Here is a 7904-nt window from a genome sequence, read left to right as displayed (position 1 = left end):
TGTCAAGGTGTATTAGCATTTTATGGCTTCTCTTCCCGTCTTTGTTTGGTGTTCTGAAGAAGAAGAGTAGCCATAATCTCTCTCTTCTAGTTTTGTCTTTGTAGAGTAAAGATGTAGCCGATTATGCTCTGTTGTTATTTTCATCCCAGTTACCCTTCCCATGCTAGAGTTTAGTAAAAACTTTATATTTTAATCACACCTGGACTCTCAGTCTGAATTATTTTATTCCGGGACTGCTGGACTATCTTATCTCTGCTAAATACCATTTTTTCAATATCTCACTATCACCCAACAGAAGGAGTTGCCGAGGGGACAGCAAGGAATTAATAGGGTAGGGGTGTAAAAAAATATGACCAATGAAATTGGCCCTCCTAGTGAGTTAGATGAATTGTTTTTGATATGTTGCTGTAAACCGCGTGACTTTTGAATATCAGGCTTAATCGTTTAAGACGTCTGCTCCACGACCTCTTTAATCCAGAGTCATTTGGAGAAGTCAGCGGGCCTGCTCCGGTGAAAATGGAAAAGGCATTACAGTTCCCCTGAACTAGGCTAGCCTCCATGTTCGTGGGATTTCCCATGGGAAACTCTTTAATAGAGAAGCACCTAGAAAACAATAAAAAATGATCTGGGTTTACTTCCGAGCAAAGTGTGCAGAGGACTGGTGACCCAAGTCATGTGCTTAGTTGGCTGCGGTGGAAGTTGGCAGAGGGGAGATTCAATAGGAGAGAGAAGGATGCCCGGGCTGGTTTTGTGAGAGAGGCCCCATTTCCTTTTAATGCAGTTTCCCTCTTCGCCTTCAGCAGACTAGTCCCCAGCTGTGCTTGCAGAATCAGGGATTTTGCTCTGTCCCAGTTCAGATACTAGACGGGTAGGCGCTAATCTGTTTTGCTGTATTTTAATCCAGATTAAAGAATAGCATCCTAGAGGCACCTGGCCTTCCATTACCTGATAGTTATGTTGTTGGAGTTGCAATGTCCCTGTGCCTGGCAATAGGTCGGACATCGAGGCCTTTGCACCTGAAGGTACAGTATTGGTCCCAGAAAATAAAATTCGGGGGAAGGGGAGATACATGGTGAATACAAGATGACCATCTAATAATTTACCGAGATAAAATGATACTCTGTATAGTTTGGCCAGATGGTGAAGAAATTTTTAGTACGCCTTGTGAGAAAAGTATGAAAATGGTAAGAGTCTCTCTGTTACTTGGCAGGAGGAGCGGTTACTGTGTGGTAACATAGATTCATGGTAAACGGTCGTCTCTGTTATTCATTTGTAGTCGGGCACATTTGAAAGCATACAGCCGCATTGTGCGTTATGATGTCTTTCTGTCCATCTATAATTATGCATACTACTCACTTGATGAAGGCAAGTTCTTTCTAAATAATATTAAAATAATTTTACAGTAAAATTAGTGGCAGATGGACAGGTTTTTAAAAAATCTTTCTGGGGCTCACACTATCAACCCTGTTGTTTAAATAAACTACAAATATTTTATAAATATCTAAAATATTCAAAACCCTGGAGGAGAAAATTAGCCTACAGACACTTGAAATCCACTCCCCTTAAGCCATTCCATAACCTGTGTTCCGTTTACTTCAGTAGGGTTCCGGCCTCAAACTTTGGGTCGCTTTAGAGAACATTAAATCCTGAAACGGACGGGTAGTGTCCAGCGTTTAATCAATCTACAGCATGCATTTTGCCAAGTTTTCCTTATCAAATATGATATCTAGGCCCCTTTGCTAGGAAATTGACTTCAGGACCGTGGACAGAGCACAGGTTTTGCTGCGTGTCTGTAAGACACGCGATGGCCTCTTCCCCTATGTTTACCCTTAACTTTAGCGCTCAAGCTAAAAAGAAACCATAAAAAGGTACGTTCCGGTACTCGTTTTTTCCCAGTGGCAGCCCTGCTTAATCGAAACACCCAACCACTATCCTGCTCCATTTCCAAGTTACACAAACCACGATCTCTTAACTCGCCGTTGCACACATCCCAGCCGCTATGTAGTCTCCTGCTGGATTCCTGCTCCACAATCCGGTGGAGGGCAACGTGGAGAAGCCGGACATGTCTTCAGACAATCCCTTTTTATAGGCTAATTGGCTGGCGCAGATTAGAGGAGGAGGTGAGCACACAGTCAACAAACATAGCGATGCCATAATATTATCAAATTGTATTTATTTCCCTTCCATCGTAGTTACATGGTTTAGTTTAAAAAGAAAAACTCGGAAAAAAGTGAACCTACCTTTCACTGGCAAGATATTCCGCCGTGCACGTAATGATTAGACCACTGTTTCTAGCGGATTTAGGGCGCCGGTAGGCTTAGCGAGGCGGCAGCGCCTTCCCATTGAATCTACATTGCCTTGGACAGGTGCAACAGATTTGCATTCCGGTTGCCCTGTGTGTGTGTGTGTGTGTGTGTGTGTGTGTGTGTGTGTGGGGGGGGGGGCGCGGGTTAAACCTTTGTGTTGAGTATGTTTTTAAACCACCTCTTCTTCGACGATGACTTCAAGCCTCCGCTCTTGGCATTCACCGCGTGCCTTAATTGTATGACATTAAATCAAGGTCCGCTGTGAACACGGAGAGGCAGAGCCTAGGTTCTCGCTCGCTCTCCTTCTCCAAACAAAATAGCAAGCGACCCCTTTGAAAAGGGGAGCGTCCCCCCCCCACCTCCCTCTTTCTCCTTCCATTCGTCCTCCAGGCCTGGCTGTGAATTCGAGGCCGCTGCCTCCGAGCCCATCTGCCAGTTCCACCGGGCAGGAGTCTGTTTTGAGCAGGTCTGTCTTTACAGCCGCCTCCTTGAGCTGCTCTAACGTGGCGACTCGAGCTCTTTTCCCCGACGCATGACAGAGCTTGGCCCGGGTCGCTCCTGGAGACTACCGGATTTCGCCTGCCCCCGTCAATAAGAGCCGCCCTTTGCCATTCCTGTGCAGCAAGAAGCGAGATTTTAAGCCTCCCAACTCTTGTTCTTAAAGAAAGGCTTGACAATATATCTCTTTCTCAGAGGGAGAGATCTGCACAAATGAAAGGGGCAGGATGCGTGTCGACTTGCTTTGTAAAGCGGAAAACATTAACTCAATAGCACCTGCCCGTTCCCGGGAGAATTTGGACAGCCCATCTGGTCTGGCTACAGTGACTGTGTGCCGTGAGGAGGAGGAGGAAGAGGAGGAGGAAAGGCAGACAACTCAATAACAGAAACACCGCCACGGTTTAACTTGGCGGCGTGTAAATGGGCGTCCGATCCAGTATGTTCTGTTGGCCCAGAAGACCGCCCTGCTGGGATGCTTTGGGACCCTGGGCGATCGGCGCGCAAAGAAACCAGCCCGAACCCGGGGCGAGTTGACCTCTGCCGGCCGCCCGGAAGCGTCGACTGAGGGCGGATTTGTCCGCTGCTCTGATGCTCCGGTGTGATCTCAGCGGAAATGGGTGGGTCGAAGAAGGCGTCTTTCCAAAGACTCCCGCGGCGGTGGCACCCAGCCCCCGGCTGCTGGGATCCTCCTAGAGGAGAGAAGCAAAGCCAGGAGGTTAAAGGAAGGGGGAAACACCGGCGCTCGGTGCTACCGCGAAGCGCCTGCGGCCGGCGAGAAGGGCGGCGGCAGGAAGGCAGAGCCGGGGCGGAAGGACGGAAGGGGGTCGGAGCAGGCAAGGAGGAAGAGTGGACGGGAGCCGAAGGAAGTCGGGTTTCTTGAGCGCCCCACTGGAAGGAAAGGGCCAAGTGGACCTCCCTTCTCTCGAGGCTGCAGGAGCAACGGGCGCAATCCAAATCGGATCAAAGGCAGTTCTGCCACGGGTTGGAACAGAAACGGCGCTGGCGACGTCCCGTAAACTACAAAGGAGGATGCCGGAGCTCTGCCCCAGGACCAAAACCATGCCAGCTCCCGGATGAGAGGCCAGGCGAAAACCGATGCGAGCAACGGTGGAAGCAATCCGGAATGGGAACTCCAACAAAGTGACACTTTTTTAAAAAAAGAAGAAAGGATCACGGGCAAGGGTGAACTTCCCGAACACAACCCCGGAACGCCCCTCCCTCCCCCCGAAAAACACAACCCGGCGAGGAAAATCCATCGATCGCAGCCAAACCTTCCCCGAGACCGCTCTCCCTGGCTGCCGGCGAGCGGTCTCCTCGGGGGCGGGCGGGGGGCCGCGGAGGTCCGGAGCCGTCTGGCTGGCGTGTGCGCGCCCCTCGCCGGCTGCGCCCGAAGTCGGGATTAGCGGCTCTCCGGCCAAACAAATAGGGCATCTGCCTCCCGTCCGAGCGGATTACACGGGGCGCTGACGTCACCGGGGAGGCAGATGTTGGCTCCCGCCACAGTCCCGCGCCTCTCCCGGCGTCCTTGAAGGCAGCCCGCCCGCCCCGGCAGCAGGTCCAAGCCCGGCTCCTCCGCCGACGGGCCCCCTCCGCGGAGACGAAAGCCTCGGGAAGCCCTCCGTGACCTTCCGTCCCCCGCTGTCCCCCGGCTGAAGCCTCGGGCTCCCGGGCTCGGGCGCTGACAGCCCCGCCGGTGCCGAAGCCCTGCCCCGACGAGAGAGGCTGGGCGGCGCTCCCCCGCCGGCCAGCAAGCAGGTCCTCCTCGGCCGCGGAGTGGTGTCCTCCGTCCTTCCTTCCTTCCGTCCTTCCTGACTGCAGCAGCGCCTGACTCCGGCGTCCGCGGCCCCCTCCCCTCCCGTGCAAGGGGAACAGATTTGCTTTAAATACTCCAGACAGACGCAGGCGAGAGGCGGTGGCGAGGAGGGGGCAGGCTTGATCGCAGCTAAGCTGGCATTATGTAAAGGCCGGTCCCTCCTCGGCGGCGCGGCAGGGCGGGGCGGGGCGGGGGAGAGGAGGCGGCGCGCAGGCATTAAAGGGAAGGGCGCCCCAGACGCTCCAGAGCCCTGGCGAAGGATCCCGCGACTTTCCTCTCGAGCAGCAGCATCCGGGTCACCCCACGCTGGCGGACCCGGGCGAGGTGACCGAGCAGGCGGGCGACCTCGCTGCCCGCTCGTGCTCGTCACGTGGCCGGGTTTGAGCCCGGGCAGGACCGATCCCCTGCGCCTCGCCGCGCATCTGCGTCTGATGGTGGGCAAAGTCCCCGCAGAATACCGACGAGAAAGCGCCTCCACGCTGGTTAGGTGGACTCTGATCTCAGGCAAGGGGGGCGGGTTACCAAGCGCTTATTTACGCCCCGTGGTAAATTGTCACTCAGTTGTCTTGGTGATCTATAACAACCCACCGAGGAAGTAGGATGCGCACTAAACAATCAAATCGGCATTGAAATCCGCCACCAGATCGCCCTATTGACTTGCACAGGAACGTGCTGGGGCGGCAGATCTAGTCAACACCCAAGCAAACATCAAAGTCCACAGTGGAAAGCCTTCGGCTATCTACACCAGAGGAACTCAAGAGCCTGTAAGACCATCTCTAGGCCTTAAGCCCCTCAACTCCGTGAATAAAACTAAAAGCAAAAAATAATCAAGGGAGAAGACCCCCCCCCCCTTTAGAGTTAATTGATCCGAAAAACAGCAAGCTGCTTGCGGGTGCAGCAGCCCCGGTCCATTCCAGATAGCTGCTCCTTTGCCATTTATTGCAACCAGATCCGCACGGGAAGCCTTTCTCTATGCCTCCACCAAAAGGCCTCTGCTCCCTCGGCGGCGGTAACAAACAGCTGCAGTCAGTCGGCTCTAAACTGGGGGGGGGGGAAGCCGCTGCGACCTCTTTGCGCAGGTTTAGGAGGCTTGCGGGGGGGGGGACTTCAAAGGTCTTTAGGAAAAGGAACTTCCAGATTAACAGCATAATTAAAACGGACGGGAAATGTCGCCTGCGAGCCCCTGGCTGCTGCCTGGCTTTGCGCTATACTCGAGGACTCGTCCGCTCAGCCTCTCGGAATCCAACCCGGGTCCAAACGCCGCCTTCGCCCCCCCCTCCAGTCAGAGGAAGAGATCTCCAATACAGAGAAGGGAACGAGCGTCTCCTGCTCTAGAGAAGGTGGCTTTTCTTTGGATCTGTTCTGTGTTATCTTTGTCAGGGTGGCCTTCCGTTTGGAGACGCTGTCCACTAATACAATCAATCCAGTGTATCCGAGTTTCCCTTAGCTCATGAAAGAACTTTCCTTTTGTCTCATGTGATGTTTACCCTTTTGCTTCTAGCAGGTGACAAAACCGTGCGCAGTATTGTCATGTCGCTAAGAAACGTATCCTGAACAGTTTAGTCTGCAGTAAAAGAAATGCAGATGTTTTGCACTTTGATTAATTAAACAATTGCAGGAGACTGGGGGAGGGGACCAAGCAAGGTAGTAAACCAAATGTGAACAAGTCTGCCTTATTGGGATGATAACTTCCAAGACGAGAATATGGAAAGACGTTATTCTAGGGAGATGATTCCAGCTTTAATATCCGTTCGCTGTCCATGGTTTTGATTTCTATGTCGGCGAGGACTAGAAGTTTCCTACTAAAGAATCGCTGTGCACGTCTCAGTTTCGAGTCTTCGCTTTTAACAGGCTATCTGATGGCGAAATAAATCCCAAACGTCTCCAAGGGAAGGTCTTGTTTCCTTAATAACTACATTTAAAGTAAAATGGGTTATCTTATTCAATTAACTATTGTTCTCTTAGCCAATGGATGCTTTTTGTTTACTTGCTGCTGTTGTTGTTTTTAATGGCCAAGGCATGCATGTTTCACAAATCACACCTTATTTAAGGAAAGGTGGTTAGATTACGAAATGGAGTTCAATAAGATGTAGTAAGCGTAGACACCGATGAGCAAATAAATGCACTGCCTCCTAACCGAAGACCACTTTTCGACTTCCTATCGAGAGGGAGCTCGTTTGCAGCCTTCATAGACACCTACAGTTTCGATACGGATCCAGATGCAAGACATAAATGCAACTGAGCACAGAACTGGACAAATGCTGGAAGGGGGAAAGGGTATTTAAAAACGTCCCTAACCCAAGACAGACATTTCGAGAGCTACGAAAACAATCCTGCCAAAAGACTTTATGATTTTATCAACACGGCACTTGTTTCGGACTTGGTTTTGAAACACTTTGCGAATTCGACAGGACAAGGCGAAGGAACGGAGCGCCCGGTCGTTCTTTCCGCCCAGCTGAATGCCTCTTCCCGAGCAACGGAACAAACAATGCCCTTTGTCCCGTGAACTCTGCCATTCCAAGTCGGTCCCTGGGGGCGGATTAAAAACGCAGCCCTCGGGGAGGGGTCTCGCTCTAAGCCGTTCCCTAATGCGATGCAAGCGAGTCCGCGCCCAGCACCCTCCAGCAGAGAGCCGCCTCCGATTCGAGTCGAGGACGGGGCTCTGAAGGGCTGGGCCGTGCTGGCGAGGGAAGAGGCTCTCAAGCAGAGGGTCCCCCTCCTGCGATCTGAGTCGGAGGCCACCAGGCACCCGCCTGGCACCCTCCCCCTCCGCCCCACGGCCTCCGAGGCAGCCCGGTGGACTGACAGAGGCAGGTCTCCGCCGTGCTGGGCCGCAGAGAGCAGGGCCGCCGGCGACCCCCGCCACTAGCCCCACGCCTCCTTCCCGGCCGCCAAGGGAAGCGCTCTCCAGCAGCTCCGGAGGGCTCCTCGAAAGGCCTTTCCCTGTCCCCCCGCTCCTCCGCTCCCTCCCTGCTGCCGGAAGCACCCGGCCTCCTCCCTCCGGCACAATGGCCCTCGCCATTTTCCCCGGGCATCCCCGCACAAAGCCGCGCCGCGCCGCTTCAGCCCCACACAAAGGGAAGGCCCGTCGGAATGCTGTGCTGCTCCCGCGCCGCTCTGCCGCGACCCGTCCCGAGCAAGGCCGCCGGGGCTCGCCGTCCCCCGGGTCGCCCCGATCCCGAGCAGGAGTGTGTGTGGGGGGGGCGCGAGGGAGGCGGCCATGGCGCGGAGCCCCCCGCAGCGGGACCACGCCGCACCGCCGGCCAGCAGAAAGCCCGCCCCCCCCC

Source organism: Gekko japonicus, unplaced genomic scaffold (assembly GCF_001447785.1).
Source record: "Gekko japonicus isolate JY-2015 unplaced genomic scaffold, Gekko_japonicus_V1.1 scaffold130, whole genome shotgun sequence".
Taxonomy (NCBI): Eukaryota; Metazoa; Chordata; class Lepidosauria; order Squamata; family Gekkonidae; genus Gekko; species Gekko japonicus.
This window is presented reverse-complemented; position numbering follows the sequence as displayed.